General features: G+C 43.4%; 1 pseudogene; it reads right to left on the bottom strand.

Moving 5' to 3' along the window:
* Positions 1-7,186: 7,186 nt before the first annotated feature.
* LOC139317764 (receptor-interacting serine/threonine-protein kinase 3-like) overlaps positions 7,187-20,354 on the bottom strand; it is a 62,100-nt pseudogene continuing 48,932 nt past the window's right edge.

The raw sequence follows: 20,354 nt of genomic DNA, 5'->3' as shown, positions 1-20,354 counted from the left end.
GGACCTTCCGTAAAGCCCTGAAGACGTTTTTATTTCATCAAGCCGACCTAGCCTAAATGGTTTTTAATTGGGATTTTAAATTTTATGGATTTGGGGTTTTAAATTGGGTAGCCAATGATTTAATTCTTTTAATTATCTTAACTTTTGCATTTGTATGTTTTTTAATTTTGGCTGTTCACCGCCCTGAGTCCCTTCTGGGAGAAGGGCGGTATACAAATTAAATTAATAAATAAATAAATAAATAAATTGACCACTCTGTTACTGAAGTCATATTTTCTGCAATCGAGTTTGGAGCGGTTTACCTTGAGTTTGTATCTATTATTTGCTCGTGTATTGTTGTGGTTGAAGCTGAAGTAATTGTTGCGATATTTTCAGGATCAGACTCAATAAATTATTTGAGAATTAAGAGTTCAAATATATCTCTCTTTATTTACATAAGGCATTCTATATTCACTGAATATTCACAGATAGAAGCACAGAATGAACGTATGCAGCTCCTTATATATACAATGGGTGGAGCTAAGTATGGGAGTGGTGAAGTATGAATACATTAAGAAGTGAAGAATAAGTTAACCCCTGATACTCTGTTCATATACTATTTACATAATGGAGAATAAGGCATTTACTTGTGACAAATCCCCCTCTAAATGCCGATTCGATATATTACAATAATTACATTCAGATTCAGAACAATATAAGACATTTAACTTAGAAGTCAGGTATTTATGTTGTTTGGACGGCAAAGGCTTTGTCAATATGTCAGCAATTTGCTCTGATGTTTCACAATGAACTGCTTTGATAAATCCGTCCTGGGACAGCTGTCTCACATGTTTAAATTTTATATCTATATGTCTGGACCTTTGTCCAATAGCATCTGATCTAGATATTTCGATAGCAGCTTTGTTATCTTCATGCATGACGAAAGGCAAGATGGGTTTCTTCCAAATGTCAGAAAGTAAGTCATTGAACCATACAAGGTTATTTGCTGCTTTAGATAAACAAACATATTCTGCCTCTGTTGTTGAGGTGGCTACTAAATCTTGCTTGCCAGTATACCAGTAAACTGGACAACCGTTAAGAAAGAATATATAACCTGATGTGCTTTTTCTACATGAGGTATCTCCAGCCCAATCCGCATCGGCGTAACATGTAAGGATGGGCTCCTTGACATTATTAGGTTCCAATAATAAACAGAAGTCTAAACTATTCTTCAAATACCTTAATATCCTTTTGACAGCTTCCCAATGGTATAGTGATGGTTTGCTGACATGTCTGGACAATAAGTTGAGTGGCAAAGCAATATCAGGTCTAGTCCAATTAGAGATATAAAGAAGTGAACCTATGACTGACCTGTAAAATGTATTATCTTTGAATTCAGGGGATGATTCTTCTGAATTCTTTAAAAAATCAGTTTGCATGGGAGTGTCACAGGGCTTGGCATTACTTAAATTGCATTTATTTAAAAGCTCTATGATTTTGTCTTTTTGAGAAAGCTTAAATCCTCTTCTGGTTTTACTGATTTGAACACCAAGGTACTTATTTACTTTACCCAAAGATTTCAATGAAAAATGTTCATTCAGCTTTGTTACAAATGCTTCTTTCTTCTCTTTATGTTTACCTATGTACAAAATGTCATCCACATAGATTAATACAAATTCTAGAGAATCTTTTTCCTTTTTCACAAAGAAACAATTATCAGCAGTAGTGGCATTAAAATTCATAGTTTTGAGTACTTTTACTAAACAATCATACCATTGTTTACCAGATTGTTTTAACCCGTATAAACTTTTATTTAATAACCAAGTCTCATTTCTGTTTGTGTATTGACTATGGGGTGCTCTTACATATATTTCTTTATCTAATTTTGCGTGTAAGTACGCAGTCTGTATGTCATATTGGAACACATCAAGGTTGAGTGCTGATGCTATAACTAGAGCTGTTTTGACACTCTCTGTTCTTACTGTGGGAGAGTACGTGTCTGTATAATCCTCGGGATATTTCTGTGCATAACCTTGTGCAACTAATCTAGCTTTGTATAGAGTATTGCCTCCCTCTAAATTTTTAATTTTATATATCCACCTAGTGCCAATGATGGTTTTGTCCTTTGGTGCAATTGCAGGTGTGAATACATTCAGCCCTCGTAAACTATCCATCTCTTTAGTCATTGCTGATTCCCATTTTTCTTTTTCTTCAGGAGGAAGTTTTAACACTTCCTCATATGTATTAGGTGTTGATGATTCTCCATCCATATACATTACATAATCTTTGTATTTGTTTGGCACTTGATTCTTGCTACTTCTTATTGTTCTTTCAGGCTTACTATCATTGTCATGTAAATACCTTGCTTCTTTTTTTGTTAATGAGTCTGTCTTTATTTTGTGTTGACTGTTTGTCCATGTTTTGGTTTTATTTTTATGCATGTTGTTACTGTGTTCTTCTATAGTCCTTTTTTCTTGGAGTTTGGTGTCTGGATTGGTGTTTGGAAATATTTCATTAAGATGTATTTTAGACCAGTTGGCCTGTTCATGGAACACAGCCGTTCTGGAAACTATAAATTTATTATTATTATCGATGAATCTGTATCCTTTTGTACCTGTCTCGTATCCCATAAATCTAAGTCTTCTGGATACGTTCTCACCTTTGCGCCTCAATTGTTTAGGTATGTGTACGTCTGCAGTAACTCCAAATATGTGCATGTGTGCTAATTTTGGTTTCCTATTATACATTACTTCATATGGTGTCTTATTTACAATGCTGGACCAAGTTCTATTTTGTGTGTAATTAGAATATTGTAGGGCTTCTGACCAGAATTGTTTACCTAAGCCAGCATCTTCTAACGTGCATCTAATCATGGTTTGTAATGTTGAGTTCTTTCTCTCTACCACTCCGTTCTGAAATGCGGAAAATGGGCTAGATGTGTAATGTAACATCCCTTTGTCTTTTAGCCATTGGGAGAATTCCTTAGACATGAATTCACATCCCCTATCTGTCATGATTTGTTTTATTTTAATATTGTGCTGTGTTTCTATACGTTTGTAAAACTCTTTAAATTTCTGAAAGGTTTCATCTTTATGTTTTAATGTGTAAACAAATCCATAACGACTATAATCATCCACAATGGTTAGAAAGTAACGTTTTTTATAAGTAATTGATGGTGTTAGTGGACCAACTAGGTCCATGTGTACCAAATCAAAAATTTTGTTGGTTGATCTCGTTGATTTTCTAGGTCTGGGACTAGTTTTCAGCTTTGTAGATTTACATACTGAGCATTCCAAATAGTTTTCACAATTTTTTATTTTAATACCTTCTGCGTGTTCAGTCATCTTTTGCACTACAGGAAAACTGGCATGTCCTAACTTCCTATGTAAAACGTGAGCACACTCATCGTGAATTGGTTTACCTATTTTAGGTTTTTTTTTATCGTGTGTATCTTTGTGATTATGAGTTACTTCACATTCCTCATTGTCACTGTTACTATTGTCTCCATAATCTATTTCATTGCCATCTTCCATATTTGAATCAATGTTGTGTAACCATTTCTCCTTTGTCATTAAATAAGGTAGACCTCCTTTGATTATTACTGTACCTATATTTATTCTATTTTTCTCTAATGTTGCTTTTCCCTTTGAGAACACAATGTTAATGTCAGAATCTCTGCTTAGTTTTATGGCACTAAGAATGTTATGAGGTATTTCAGGTATTAGTAATACCCCCTCTATTTTCCCTAGGCCAGGTAAGGTTACATTCCCTCTACCTATTACTTGGACTTTTTCTTGATTAGCTACTTTGATTACAAATTTATCCTCTACAAATGAAGACAATATATTTCTATTATTTGTAGTGTGATTAGTTGCTCCAGAATCAATAAGCCAATTATTGTTCTCTGGTTGTTGTATGTTAGTGTTGTCATGTTTGTTTAGTCCATTCAGTGAACCAGATTTTCTATCCTTTGAATTATCTCTGCCCCCTCTATGTTCTCTATAATTGGGTGGACTTCTATATCTATGTCTATCAATGGAAGACTGTCTGTTGTTGTACCTATTTCTATATTCTGACCTATGTCTTTCTCTTGGAATTTTAGGACAATCCCTCCTATTATGTTCTTTGGACCCACAATTGTGGCATTTAAAAGTTTCATGATATCTTTCTTGAAATGCTACCTTTCTATATTGTTTGTGTTCTATGTGATTGTTACAGCGACTCCTCCTTGAATTGTCTTCAGCTATTAACTTATTGGATAGACTTTCTATGGATAAGTATCCTAGATTGATTGTGTCTAAATGTGACATATAATTATCCCATGATGGGTCAAGTGAGTTGATGATAACACTTTTCATCGTTTGATCTGAAATCACCTCCCCCCTTAAATGCAGTTCTGCTCTAATTTTGTTTAAAGATATTAAATGTTCACTTATGGTAACCCCTGGCTTTATCCTAGAACAGAAGAAATCTTTAGACATTCTTGTGGTAGTGGCTACACTTTCACTGTGAAACAAATTAAACATGCATTGAATAATTTCTGAGACAGTCAGATTTTGCTTAATGCTGTGATACATTGCAGGAGACACACTGGAAATTAATAAGAGAAATGCTCTATGGTGTAGGCAATCTAACTTTAGAGTCCAAGGTCTTTTTGGGGGGTTAGTGATAAAAAATAGTAAGTTTTCTTTCATAAAGACAACCTGGAGCTGCTGATACCATTCTTGCAAATTAATGCCATCTATTCTCAGCTTTGGGAAGTCACTGGGTAAATTCCCAACATTGTTGGGTCCATTACTTACAACCGGAGGTAGTCCGTGGTCTCGTAAATGCTGAAAGTTGCAAAACGGCGTGGGGATGCTCGCAACGAGTCTGCATGGTTCTCTCCGCATCTCATGTCTTCCTGGGTTGTCTGCGTAGTCTTGCGCATGCGCGTTGCTCATTTCGTTCCTGGAGTCGTCGTGAGAGGTTCTCGCTGCTGCAGCTCCCTCGCTCTGTTCTTCTTCCGATGAATCAGTCTCCGGCTCGATCTTGGGAGTCCTGGTGATAGCGGGTGTTCGTTTTCTTTCGCTGAAGGCGCTGGTCCTTGAATCAGTCTGCGGCGTGGGGTGGTATCTGCAGGGCTCTCTGGGTTCAGGTGTCGGTGCTCTCGCCGTCTGGATAGGAGCGGGTAGATTTTGAGGCGTTGGCTTGCTTGCTTGTTTTTTCGTTGATTTTTTGGTAATCTTCAGTTTCGGTCCAAATGCAGCAAAAAGCGTTTTCATTGCTGACTTTATTTGCATGTCTGTTGAATCTTCTTCGTTCTCTGTTTCTGATTCTTCTGAGGTATATATTTTTTCTCTTTCATTTTTTGTATCGAGTAAGGCTTTTCGCGCCAGAAATTTTGAATCCTGCTTTCTGATTGGCTCTGCTTCGCTCATCTTGGGGGTCTGTTGAAACCAAGATGGCTGCCATTCGAAATTTTGCACGGGATTGTTGTTTTTCTTCTTCACTGCGTTTTTGTCTGTAAGCATATCACTCACTATTTTTGAGTCTTTTGACTTTTCAGTAGCGATGTGCTTCTCTCTCGCTGCTCTGTTGTTTTTTAGTATATCTTGGAGGTTCGCGACGAGACTTTCATCGCTCTTTTGGCTTTTTAAAAGTTTAATATCTCTGACCTGAGTTCGTTGTTTTCTATTTCGTTTTCCTCTTGATCATCATCTTCATTTATTATTTCTTCGTCTTCTGTGGTGTATTCTTCAGATTCTCTCGAAATTGCATTCGTGGACTCATCGATTACTTCTTGATCCGTTTCCATTTCTTTGCTGTATGCCCTGGTGTTGGGCCTATCTCTTTTAGACATATTTAAGTTTTTATTGAGTCAATTCAACCATCCTCTGCTACCAGATTGTTGCGATATTTTCAGGATCAGACTCAATAAATTATTTGAGAATTAAGAGTTCAAATATATCTCTCTTTATTTACATAAGGCATTCTATATTCACTGAATATTCACAGATAGAAGCACAGAATGAACGTATGCAGCTCCTTATATATACAATGGGTGGAGCTAAGTATGGGAGTGGTGAAGTATGAATACATTAAGAAGTGAAGAATAAGTTAACCCCTGATACTCTGTTCATATACTATTTACATAATGGAGAATAAGGCATTTACTTGTGACAGTAATCATTGACAGGTAGGACATTGTGGCAGATAATTTTATGAACTATGCTTAGGTCAGACTGAAGTTGGCGTAGTTCTAAGTTGTCTAAGGCCAAAATTTGGAGTCTGGTGGCATAAGGTATTTTATTGCGGTTAGAAGAATGGAGGACTCTTCTCGTAAAATATCTCTGGACTCTCTCGATTGTATTTATGTCCGATATGCAGTGCGGGTTCCAGACAGATGAGCCATATTCAAGAATTGGTCTAGCAAATGTTTTGTATGCTCTAGTTAGTAGTACAATATTACCAGAGAAGAAGCTATGCAAGATTAGGTTAACAACTCTTAATGCCTTTTTGGCAATGTTGTTCAACTAGAAAAAGTGCAGAGAAGAGCAACCAGGATGATTAGGGGACTGGAGACTAAAACATATGATGAACAGTTGCAGGAACTGGGCATGGCTAGTTTAGTGAAGAGAAGGACCAGGGGAGACATGATAGCAGTGTTCCAATATTTGAGAGGCTGCCACAGAGAGGAGCAGGGTCAAACTATTTTTCAAAGCACCTGAAGGCCAGACAAGGAATAATGGATGGAAACTGAACAAGGAGAGATTCAGTCTAAAAATAAGGAGAGATTTTCTGACAGTGAGAACAATCAACCAATGGAACAGAAGTTGCCTTCAGAAGTTATGGGAGCTTCATCACTTGAGACTTTCAAGAAGAGATTGGACTGCCATTTGTCAGAAATGGTGGAGGGTCTCCTGCTTGGGCAGGGGGTTAGACTAGATGACTCCCAGTATTCCCCAACCAGCCATGCTAGCAAGGGGATTCTGGAAGTTAAAGTCTACCAGTCTTAAAGTTGCCAAATTTGGAGATCCCTGGAATAGATGATTTCCTGAGTCACTTCCATCCTTTCTGTTCTGTGATTCTATCTTTCTAGGAAATAGCTGGATTATGTTGAGTTAGAGGGATTGCGCAGAAAAGTCAGGGACAATTGAGAAGGCATGTGGAGTTGGCTGGAATGCTCCCAAGCACAGGGATGAAATTGTCCATTTTCTATCAGCATTCATTGGTTACTGCTTTTTCTTGTCCGAGGAGCTTGTTCAACATGCATGTGGTTGCCACCTCCAATCTGAACTCCTGTGATGCTGTTGCCACTGATTTGAACTCCGCCATCTGGAGGTCAAGAAAAGAATCACCTTTGTTAAAAATCAGGTTAAGTACAGAGACATCTTACAGGGATGGGTTGGTTATATTTTGGGAACGTTTTGTTCTGACCTAGGCTTCTTGATATAGTAAAAAGCACACAATTAGTCCCAAAAACCCCTTTTTTAATTTTAACAGCTATGAATTCCTTTCATTCACAGCATGTGCTGAATCACCAAGAGTTTATAAATAGTCCAACAGAAGTCTGCCACAGTCCTTCGGATAAGGCTGGTAAACACCCACCTTTATCTTCTTTGACACGCTGCCAAAGAGCAGAGCCCTCGTCCAAGCCTTCCCCAGACTCCAGGACTGGCCCATGTTCCTCCCCAGCCTCCTCACTGTCCGACTCTGCTGCCAACTCCTCAGGCTGCTGGCAGACCACAACACGTTTGCACTTTTACTCACAGGAAACTGTGAGACCTCGGTGCCTTCCGCCGTGCCCTTAAAACTTTCTTTTTTCAGCAAGCTGGGCTGGCTTAACATATTTTTAAATATTTTTAATTGGTTTGTCATTTTAAATTGGGGCCAAATTAATATATATTCTTTTAATTGTTTTTAATGTTTGTATTGTATGTTTTTATCTGGCTGTACACCGCCCTGAGTCCCTCGGGAGAAGGTGCGGTATATAAATTCAAAATAAAATAAAATAAAATAAAATAAACTGTAGGTGCAGAACGCCAGAGGAATGACTGGTTCTGCTGGGCAAATCCAATATCGCCTTGGTGGAAGCCATAAAAAGTCTGGAAAAAAATATTCAGATGGAAAAAAAAATGGAAAAATAAATGGATGAGTGTGCACAGGAACAGAAAAGGTGACAATTGAGATCACCTATACACTTATATCACCTTGATGACCCAGTTTAAAATGGACTAAAAAAATCAGATCAAATCTGATTCAGCCATGAGTTGCTCAATGATGGTGTTTATTTGACAAACCACAAAGGATTGAGTTCATGCAACATGCTAAGTAATCTCACTGCTCTACCTTTGCAAAATCTCACATATTCTCTTTCAAATTATGGATGTCCTCATTTAAAATCTCTTGAGATCTCATGTGGGGACTCAGGGATCCCATGAACTTAGGTAACCTTAGATGTGATTTCAGCCCTTCTTTAATTTACTTTTTAGCAACAGCAATAGCACTTAGACCAGTGGTTCTCAACCTTCCTAATGCCGCAACCCTTTAATACAGTTCCTCATGTTGTGGTGACCCCCAACCAGGGGTGGGTCCTAAATTTTTTTACTACCAGTTCTGTGGGTGTGGCTTATTTTGTGGGCGTGGCTAGCTGGTCATGTGACCGGGTGGCCATGGCTATGTCTATAGGGACTACTCAGAGGGCTGAAAAAAGTCATTTCTGACAGGTCCTCGCACTTTTGACTGGTCCTCACACTTATGACCATCCTCACATTTATGCCTGTGCAGCATTCTTAACAACCATGTCACTCATTTCACAACTGCTTCTCTTCACCATGGTGATAAGATAGGGCAAAAAACGTAAAATGTGAGGACAGTCGTAAATTCGAGATCTGGTCAAAAGTGCGAGGACCAGTCAAAAATAACTTTTTCAGCCCTCTGAGTAGTCCATGTGCACAAAAGGACTACCCAGAGGGCTGAAAAAAGTGATTTCTGACAGGTCCTCGCACTTTTGACCGGTCTTCGCACTTATGACTGGTCATCATTAATGCCCATTGTAGCATTCTTAACAACCGTGTCACTCATTTCACAACTGCTTCTCTTCACCATGGTGATAAGATAGGGCAAAAAACGTAAAATGTGAGGACAGTCGTAAATTCGAGATCTGGTCAAAAGTGCGAGGACCAGTCAAAAATAACTTTTTCAGCCCTCTGAGTAGTCCATGTGCACAAAAGGACTACCCAGAGGGCTGAAAAAAGTGATTTCTGACAGGTCCTCGCACTTTTGACCGGTCTTCGCACTTATGACTGGTCATCATTAATGCCCATTGTAGCATTCTTAACAACCATGTCACTCATTTCACAACTGCTTCTCTTCACCATGGTGACAAGATAGGGCAAAAACGTAAAATGTGAGGACAATCGTAAGTTCGAGGACTGGTCAAAAGTGCGAGGACCAGTCAAAAATAACTTTTTCAGCCCTCTGAGTAGTCCATATGCATAAAAGGATACAGCAATAGAGAGGGATGAAGGAAGGGAAGGGAAATTAGAGTGAGGGTAAGAGAGGGAGGAAGAGAGGAGGAGAAGGAGAAAGGAAGAGGAAGTAGGGAGGAGAAGAAGAGGGGGAGGAAGAGAAAGTAAGAAGGAAAGAAAACAGAGAGGTGGTAGGTTTGAGGAGAAAGATTGCTGTACAATAAAAAAGATGAAAGGGAAGAAAGGCAACCCCAAACAAATATGAAGATATTAAGATAAAGAATGAATTGTTAAACTTTAAAGAATAAAAGAGAACAAATATGAATAAATAACAATAATTAGAAACACACATACAAACATACAATGTATTTTCTTTGAACAGAGTATTTGGCCGGTTCACAAATTTTAACAGTGTTTAGTCATTTCAATTAAATTTACAATTTCTATATTTCCTTTTTGCCATATTTATTCCTCATCTATTTTTGTAAAAAAACAATATTACCCTTCATCCTCATCTCTAATCTTAATCAAATTCAATTTTTCCCTTCTATTCTATATTATACCCCTTCTCATTGTCATCTATTTTTATATCCATCCTCACATTGGTTGATTATGTAATATTACAGTTGTTTAATATAAATTCAACATTTTAATATAAATCAATTAATTATATAACTACCTTTTTTGTATATTAATCAATATGAACATGAATATTCCAATTATTTCCATGCAATCCAATTTCTTACAAATCAATTAATTATATTTACCAATAATAATAAACCAAATAATTTCCCCCATATATTCCTCCAAACCACAACTTAACCATTTCTGCTTTCAGAAATATACAATTAATAGTATCTCAATTATTACAATTCCCTAGTTAAATAGAGCTTTTTTTCTTTTGTGTTTTAAAATCTTGAACTCTCCTCTTTTTCCCTAAATTTCCCATTGTTTGCACCTACCTTTTTTGGTGAGGAAAAAGAAAAGAAATCTGCCTGCCTAATTTTCCAACGTTGCAGCAACAGCAAAGCCAACAGCCTGCTTTACTTTCAGTTTCGTTTTTCAGCATAGCTAGGGGAAAAAAATCTGCTCCAGCAAGCAGCAGAGCCCTGAGCAAAACAGCTGAGAGCAAATCAGCTGGGGGTTGGGAGCCGATCTAATCAAGGGCTAATTAGCCTATGCTGAAGCTCCGCGGGCCAATAAAATTACAAAAAAACACCGAACCGTTTGTTAAATTGCTGGCTCGCCCGCCCCTCGCCCACCACTATTTATTGGCAATAAATAGTGGTGCGGAGGGGCGGGGCAAGCCAGCAATTTAACAAACGGTTCGGACGAACCCCCTAGAACCGGCAGAATCCCACCACTGGCTATAGGGCGGCCCTTTGAAGCCCCGCGGCAAGAATTTAAACAGTTTTTTTTCCTCTAGCCATCAGCTGGGACTCAGGAGGCAGCAATAGATTGGGAGTGGGCGGGGTAAGCGAACGGCCGGCAATCCAACAGAGCAGAGAGTGAGGGTGAGTGAAGGTGTGGGGGGGGTGAGAGAGGGCTTTGGCGACCCCTGTGAAATGGCCATTCGACCCCCAAAGGGGTCGCGACCCCCAGGTTGAGAACTGCTGACTTAGACTTATATACCGCTTTACAGTGCTTTTACAGCCCTCTCTAAGCAGTTTACAGAGTCAGCATATTACCCCCAACAATTTGGGTCTTCATTTTACCCACCTCAGAAGGATGGAAATCTGAATCAACCTTGAGCCTGGTGGGATTTGAACTGCCAAATTGCAGGCAGCCGGCAGTCAGCAGAAGTAGCCTGCAGTATTGCACTCTAACCACTGCGCCACCGAGGCTTTTACAGAGGATTGCAGTTCCATCAAGGAGGGTTGCTGCTGCACTAGAGGTGTGTGTTGCATCTATGTTAGGTGTTTTGTGCCAGCCATGGCAGTCTCTTTTTTTTATTATTATTATTGAAAAGTTTTACAAAAAGTTTACATATTTCCGCCCCCCCTTCCCTGCCCCAACCTCCCCCCCTCCTCTTCCCAGAACAAATTACAGGGTATAACCTTCAACAATCATAATCAATCCTAGTCTAAATAATTATAACATTCCACATCTCTTGTTCCTTCAATTCCCTAATTACCTGCCTAACTTGATTACTTAAAGACACACCAAATATTTATATAGTCATTCATAACCTATCTGCAATTTCTTATTCTGGTATTTATTTTGAATATAATCTATCCATCTTCTCCAGTCTCTTAAATATCTTTCATTTGAATGATCCTTCAAATACGCCGAGATTTTTGCCATTTCCGCTAGGTTTGTAACTTTCATTGTCCACTCTTGGATTGTAGGTAAATCTTGCTTCTTCCAATATTCTTGCTGCAGTTATTAAATTCAAAATCAATTTAGTCTCTATAACTGTACAGTCCGTAACTATACCCAGCAGAAACAGCTGTGGTGTAAATTTCAACCTCTTTTTAAGAATATTTTGTAAAATCCACCAAATTTTTATCCAAAACGCTTTAACCTTTTTACATGTCCACCAAATGTGAAAATAAGTGGCATCCTCACAATTACATCTCCAACATTTTGGTTGTACATTCGGATACATACGAAATAACTTTTTTGGATCTAGATGCCATCTATAAAACATTTTATAAAAGTTCTCCCTAAAATTTTGCACTTTAGTAAATTTCACATTTGTCACCCATATTTTTTCCCAAGTTTCCATCATTATTGGCTGTTCAAAATTCTGTGCCCATTTTATCATACAGTCCTTAACTAGCTCTGTTTCCGAGTCCATCTCTATCAATATATTATACAATCTTTTTATGTGCATTGGACTTTGGTCTCTAATTTGTTTAATTAAATTTTCATCACTTTGTATAACACCAATTTTCTGGTCTTTTCTCCATCTGGCTTGTAATTGTACATATTGAAACCAAGTTTGAATTATTTTCTCCTCTTTCAACACATTCACAGGTTTTAATTTTAATATACCTCCCTCCATAATAAGAATATCTTTATATGTAATTACATCCTGTCAACTTTCTATGCTCGTGTTCTCTATTGCGTGACTGGGTGCTGTCCATATAGGTATCTTTACATTTAACTTATATTGATATTTCTTCCAGACACACAATAAAGCATTTCTCAGTATATGACTCTTAAATGCTCTATCCACCCTTTTTTCATACACTAAATAAGCATGCCAACCATAGACCAGATCATGCTCTTCAATATTCAATATCCTTCCATTTGTTAAATTAATCCAATCACTAATTGCTGATAAAACAGTTGCTTCATAATACAATTTTAAATTTGGCATTTTCAATCCTCCTCTTTCTCGTGTATCCTGCATTATTTTCAATTTTATCCTTGGTTTCTTACCTTGCCATACAAACTTACTGTATTAATACCTTTCTGCCATTCTTCCAGGTTGGCATCCTTTTTTAGTATTGGTATCATTTGAAAGAGGAATAGAAACCTAGGTAAAACATTCATTTTTATAACTGCTATTCTACTCAACAAGGACAGTTGTAATTTTTTCCATTTATCCATTTCAGCTTGTATTTTATGCCATATCAATTCATAATTATACTTATACATTTTATCATTAGAAGATGCAATATAAACTCCTAGGTATTTAACTTTTTTGACTATTTCACATCCCGTTACCCTTTGTAACTCCTCTTTTTGATTTGTTGTCATATTTTTAACTATCATCTTTGTTCATGGCAGTCTCTTCAAAGGCCACCAGATGGGGGCAAAGAGGCACCTTTGATCCCACTGGTGGGTCAAGGGGCTCCAGCCCCTGCAGCCTCATTGGGGAAAGTTAATGGCCCTCCGGCCCCCTCACACATGGGTAAGGGAGGGGCCAGGGGCCCCTATAAGAACCCCTGCACAGGGGCTGCTCCCTCCTTTTTCCCTGCTCTTGTTCTACTCTCCTATGGGACTGACCCATGGGCTCAATCCAGGCATGGATACCTCCATGCCTGGGAACTTATTTTACTCTACTTTTACTTCTAAATAAAGACTTCATTTGATTGCATCCTTGCATGCTGACCTTTTCTTGGAAGCGCCCTCAACGAACCATGGTTCTTCGTGAGATCCCTCACAAAGTGGTAGCCGAGGATGGTTTGAGGCAACGCTTCCAAGCCAGCAGAAGCAAGATGCCAGGAGATTCCAGCAAGAACTCCCAAGAGATGGATGGCAGGACTTCCCCGGTTATGGCCAGGAGTCTCCAAGCAAGGTTGGCAGCTCTGCATCCAGTCCCTGATGCGAGCTTCGATCCAGAGGAGGGTACAGATGATCTCTATGCCCCCAGAGGACCCAGCGGAATGCAAGGGACCCCTTCGCATGCTTCCTTGCAGCTGCAAGCCACAGAGGAAGGCATGGAAGGCCAGCAGTCCACCCAGGACTGCCAGGACACTGGGGATGTGGCCAGGGACTAGGCCACCCCCAGCGTATACCAGCTCACTGGTGAGGAATGCAGAGAGCTGCTAAGAACGCTCCTAGCAGCCCGAGGGACGCCAGGAGCCCAGCCACGTGGGACACCAGTGCAGGGGGCCTCTGGACACCGGGTAAGTCCTTCCCCAGTGCCCAGGAGGCTCCCCAACATGGCGGCCCCCAGGCCACCTACTCCAGCGAGGCTTGGTAGGCCTCAGCTAGGCCATGAGGCCCAGCAACCGATGGCAGCCAGCCAAAGCAGCATGCAAACTGCTCGCCCCCCCCCCCACAGGCAAGCCTCGAAGTCTGCCGAGCCGCTCCTGCTGCAGCAGGCATCAGGGCTGCAATCCAAGTCCTGGTCGCAGCCCTGGAGGCCATGATGACCTCACCCTCAACCTTGGGGGCAGCCAGCCTCCCTAAACACCCCCAGAGGACCAGCAAGGGGGGGCTTCCAGTCCGGAGCCCCCCAGCCAGGACCCAGGCCTCCAGAGAGCCCCAGAAGAACTCCTGGGGGCTCCAGCCTTCCCAACACCCCCACCGAGGCAACGGAGGACTCACCTGGATGACTTCAGGGGGCCTCCAGCCGAGCCTCCCACCTCCAAAGATGGCTGCCTCCTCTGGAGTCTTCAGGACCAGCGGTGGGCCCCTCCAGGCGATCCTCAGCATTTTTAGGCTTTTCTGGCCTTATCCTGCAGCCTTCGCCCCCTGGTAAGTGTTCCAGTACCAGGGGGGCTTCCAGGAGACTCTTCAGAGCTCCACAGGCCTGGGTCCAGGCCTGGCTCTGAAGCACAGAGAGAGAGGTCCACTCCCATAGGCTCCTGGGCTGGAATGAGCTCTGAGCATGCCCAGAGCTCATTCGGGCATGCTCAGTTGGCTCCATCTGAAAAGGAGAAAAATAATCAGAAGAAAATACCAACACCGGCCAGCAGAGGGATCCCTCTCCCATTTACTTCAATGGAACCAAAGCAGAGATACCAAGGACAGCAGAATACATCAGCATTTTCTGCCCCAGCTGTGTCTGTTCTCCCAAATAACTTTCAGAAGCTACAACTGGGAGGGGAAAATTTTAACATATGGAATAAAGAGATACAGGTATGTCTCTTAAAAGAGGGGACCCTAGAAATGGTTTTAGACCCCCCACCTTTCCCTTGGGGACCTCAAGAAGAGTGGTACCACAGGAGAGCCTATACCACTCTACTGAGCTCACTGGATGCTAAATTGTGCCCTAGCATTCCAGATGGGCTCACAGCTGGTGAAATTTGGGGGTTGTTATATAGCCTATTTAATAGTGATAGCTTGGGCTCCACCACAAGACTCACAACGGAATTCTATAACACCAAGCTAAAATTTGGGGCTAGCATGGCTGAGCACCTGGGAAAGTTGAAGGCACTCAGGGCAGAGCTGGTGCTCAGGGACTACCCCGTGACTGAGGCCAACATGATCGCTGTCATTCTGGCATCCCTGGACAAAAGTTGGAGCAATTTTATTGTCTCACTAGAGGGAACCAGAAAAGAAGCCATGACTCTGTCCTACCTCACAGGGAGGCTCAATGAGGAAGACAGGAGGCGTAGAGATGCGGGAGAGTACACCAGGGCCATAACTCATCGCATCAACAGAAGGCACCAGAGTTCAGAGCAGGTTAATGCTCTACCCAAGTGTTTCATCTGTGGCTCTGAGGAGCATCTGAAGAAGGACTGCCCGCATTACCAGCAAGGACCTAAGCGTGGTTCCACTCAAGGAAGGGGCAGGGGGCAGAGAAGGGGGCCTGGCGGGGGCAAAGGTGGTGCTAAGGGCAATTCTGTGTATACTAGTTACCTCACCCCCGCCACAAAGGCTGATGGCCCTACTGGCCTCTGGTTACTGGACTCTGGGGCTTCATCTCACATTGCTAACTTGAGGCAAGGCTTTAAGAGGTTAAGGAGAATTAACTCCTCCGTTAAGGTTGCAAATGGTAACAATGCTTTGGTTGTTGGGGAGGGCACTGTCTCTGTACCAGGGCTGGGCAATGTCGAAGGTGTATTACATGCTCCCTCTATAGCCAATAACCTATTAAGCATAACCAAGCTATGTGATGATGGCAGGGTGGAGGTATTGTTTCGCAAAGGGGGAGGTCATGTCACTCGAGACAAAAGGGTCATTGGGAATGTTACCATTATAAATGGTTTGCCATATTTCTCCCCCGAGTACCCAGCCACAAGAGACAGCTCACAGGGTGCTACCCCAGAAGGGGCCTGCGTGCAGAGAGAAAGACTCCACAGTCAGCTCCCAGGCTGTCAAAGATGCACAAGACTGAGGCAGTTGTGCCCACGCCACCTCAACCAGCACCACGGCCTTCCAAGGCCAATGCGGGCAAGAAACCCGAGCCTCAGCAGACACCTAAGGCAGATAAGCCCAAAAAAGGGCCTAAGGTGCCAGCACCGCCCAAGGCAACCAGAGCCAAGGGGGTGTCAGTGGGAAAGCCACTCCATACTAAATGTGCCCACCTCTTACATCGGAGGTTAGGCCATGCGAGCTTCCCAGTGGTTAAAAAGATGGGGGAATTTGCTGAGGGGATTCATCTCCAGGATTGTGAGGTGTTTCTGGACTGTGCCATCTGTAAGAGGGCAAAGAGGAAGGCCGCCCCAATACCTAAGGTATCACTGCGTAAAACTCAATACCCATATCAATTAATACATGTTGATTTGGTTGGGCCATTTACACCGTCCCTAGGAAAAAGGCAGTATTTCCTCACTGCTGCCGATGATTTCTCGAGGTACGGCCATGTGTATACCCTCACAGAAAAGTCTGAAGCCTTTGATGCCATAAAATCATTGTACAACTACGTGGAAACTCATTACAAGACAAAGATCGTGCAGCTGCAGAGCGACCGTGGGGCCGAGTTCATGTCCCGAAAATTCCAGGACTGGATAAGGCACAAGGGCATACACGATTTTCGTACAGCACCTTTTTCTCCTGCTCAGAACGGTGTGTCAGAAAAACGCAACGGCATTCTGCAGACCATGGTGCGCAGCCTGATTGTGGATGCTGGGGTTGCGGAATCGTACTGGGCGGAGGCGGTACACTATGCCAACTACACCCTGAACCGCACCTGGAGCAGCGTTGTGAACCAGACCCCATATTTTCTGGTCCATGGTAGGAAGCCAAGTTTGGGACACTTGCGTGTGTTTGGCTCCTACGCTTGGGTGCACATCCCCAAGCAGCTGCGGAAGAAGGGGAGATCCGTCTCCCAGAGACTGAGGTTCTTGGGCTATGCCCCTGGCTCCAAGGCCTACCGATTCCTGGGAGAAGGGGGCAGGACTGTGACCTCCCAATCTGCCTCCTTCAAAGAGGACTCCAATTGGACCCAGATCCACTCAAATGATCTGGGTCCATACATTAACCAGCCCAGCAAAGCTGCACCAACCATGACACCGCCTGAGACAACCATATACCCTGCCACCGACGAGAGCGAGGAACAGGACGAAGAGGTCAGCCTACCTGGTCCAGATGAGGAGGATGAGCTGTCCAGTCCTGAGGGGAAAGACACGCCATCTTCACCTGACTCTTCACCTCCAGCGACGCTCCAGAGGCCCATGATGCCCAACGCCTGGGACCAAGGGCCTCCACATCCCAGTCGTGAACAGCCAGTCGGCAAAGAACCTGCAGAGGAAAAGGGTGGTGAGTGGCAGGAGGTCAGAAGGTCAAAGCAGTCCAACAAGGGGGTCCCACCAAAGAGAATTGACATTGGGCACGTCGCATCCGTCAACAGCGTCGTGGTCACCCCAAAGACTTTCTCTGACATCCAGGAGCTGCCCATTGAAGAACAGGAGAAGTGGCAGCTCGCGATGGAACAGGAGATGGAGAGCCTGAGAAAACTCAAGGTCTTCACCCCCGGGCAGCCACCCAAGGAGAAGAAGGTCATTGGCACAAGGTGGGTTTTCAAGGCCAAACCACTTGCCAATGGCCGCTACCTGTACAAGGCCTGCTTGGTAGCACAGGGGTTCGCCCAACGCTACATGGAGGACTACATAGAGACCTACTCTCCAACTGTCGGGCAGAAAGTGTCAAGGCCGCCCTTGTAACTGCAGCCGCTCTGGGGAAGGAAGTCTACCAATTCGACATCCAGACGGCCTACCTCCACGCCAACTTGGAGCGGCAGATTTAAGTGAGGGCCCCTCCTGGTTACCAGCAGGAGGGGGGAAACACATGGTTACTCCAAAAAGGATTATATGGCATCAAGCAGTCGCGGAAACTCTGGTACAACTGCCTCAAAAAGAGTTTAGAGCGAATTGGCTTCAGGGCATCCCATGCTGATGAGTGCGTTTTTACACGTGACACCAAAGGTGACTGTCAAGTATTTGCAAGCCATTGGCACATATATCATACAGAACACTAGTGGAGGCAGAAAGTGCCCCCACCCCTATGTGGAGAGGAGGGGCTTACACTGAGTATAAAACCCCCTCTAACCTTTCCACCAAGCTCTCTTTTACGTTTGTTCTCCATGAGACATGATCTTTGATAGGGGTAGTCACACACGCTGTGTGCCCCCTATCCTAATGGATATTAAGACAGCCTTTGTATATAGTTAATATGTTTTGTTATATGAATAAATACATTTATCACATTTATTCATGCATCTGCCTTTGGACTCTTCTATGCTCCTGGGTGTTTCTACGATCCCAATTTCCACAGAATGGTAGCAGAGGGAATGGTAGCAGAACTCCACTCCAGGAGCTGTTGAAAAGGCGAGATGCCCTCCAAAATAACCTGTGAGAGAAGCTCCCCTGTTGTGACCAGAGGCCTTCAACGGAGGAGAACTTCACAGCAGCCCCAGTCTGAATCAACGATGGAAAACATTGAAGGGGGTTTCCATCCAGCTACACCCTGGCAGCCAGAGGCCACCCAGATGCAGCAAGAGATCCCAGGGGCTGAGCCAAGCGATGCTGGAGAAGGCTTCTTCAGCACTGACGAAGAGGGGGCAGAAGGACCAGATGAAAGCCTGGACAGGCAAGTAGCTGAGATGTCAGAAGAGGAGTGCCGAGCAGCGCTCGCATCCCTCCTGAAGACAAGGGCAGCAGCCAGAAAGAGGCCTGAGGAGGCAGCACCAGAGATGCCTGCCATCCCGGTAAGGACTCCCCTGCCTGATCTCTCCAAGATGGCGCCTGCCGCCAGAGAGACTGCCCCCCCACCCAGTTTCCCGCCAAACAAAATGGCCGCCAGGCCACTTCCGGAGGCAACTTCCTCCAAGATGGCTGCTCCCCTGGGCACTTTGCCAGAACCACGAGCCCGGCCCTCCCCAGCTCCACAGCCCAGGCCTACAACGCCAGCCAGTCAGTTCAGCATTCCAGCGGCCCAGAGGACCACTCCGAACCCACAAGCCCCTTGCCAGGCCCCGCCTGCCATGGCAAACATCAAAGAGGCCATAGAGGCCCTGGTCGCTGCCCTGCAACTTATGGAGCAACCACCCACTGGCCCCCCCGAGGTCCCAGACCCAGCTGCCCACTCAAGGAGGGCCCCAAATCCAACCTCCCACCCCCGGAGGAACCCAGATGGACCTGCAGCCTCCCACCCCCCACTGCAGAGGCGCTCACCATTCACTGAATGCTCTAGGGAGGCCCAGACTGAGGCCTCCGCACCTTTCCGGCCCTGCTGGGATGATCCGGAGCTGCAATCCTGCTCCTCTGATGGAGAAGAGGAGATCCAGAGACATTTCCAGGCCTACCCAGCCCATGGACCTCATCTGATGGGCCTCCAGTCTCCAGAAAGATCTCCAGGCCTTCTTCCCACTCCTCCAAGGTTTCCCCGCCACCCAGATGATGTTCGGGCCTATTCTGAGGCTCCAGCCAGACCTGACTTCAGAGCTCAGAGAGGGAGATCGGAGCTCCAACAAGAAAAGGCTTTGGAGCATGCTCCATTTCCTGCACGTGCCCAGTTGCTTCAAACTACAGAAGGACTACAAAAAGGAGCCAGACCTAAGCAATCGATCCCAGGCTTAGGGATCCCAATGCCATTCACAACAGGCTCTTTTCAGCCATTTGAACAACTCCCCATGCAGTTTAATGGCAATAATTTTGTAACTTTGCCAAATAATTTTGAAAAATTACATTTAAGTGGTCAGAATTTTAAAAAATGGTGTAAAGAGATTCAGATAATTCTCTTAAGAGAAAATACTCTGGACATGATCAAAAGACCACCCCCTTTACCTTGGAGCCCTGAAATTGAGTTCCTGCATAAAAGAGCTTACACAACTCTGTTAAATTCTATAGACACAGCTCTGTATGCCAGTCTTTCAGACGGCCTCACAGCTCAGGAAGTTTGGACTGCCCTATATAATTTGTTCCATGGTGACAATATGGCTGCAACCAGCAGATTGTCAAGAATTTTCCACAACTATAAACTGAAACCTGGTGTCAAAATGGGGGAACATTTGGCAACGCTTAAAGCCATGAGGGATGAGCTTATACAGAGGGGGGAGCCTGTTTCTGAATCCACTTTAAT

This window comes from Pituophis catenifer, unplaced genomic scaffold (genome assembly GCF_029215685.1).
Source record: "Pituophis catenifer annectens isolate HBS135680 unplaced genomic scaffold, rPitCat1.0.hap2 SCAF_5, whole genome shotgun sequence".
NCBI lineage: Eukaryota > Metazoa > Chordata > Lepidosauria > Squamata > Colubridae > Pituophis > Pituophis catenifer.
The sequence above is the reverse complement of the archived record's forward strand: the minus strand, read 5'-3'. Positions and strand labels throughout refer to the sequence as shown.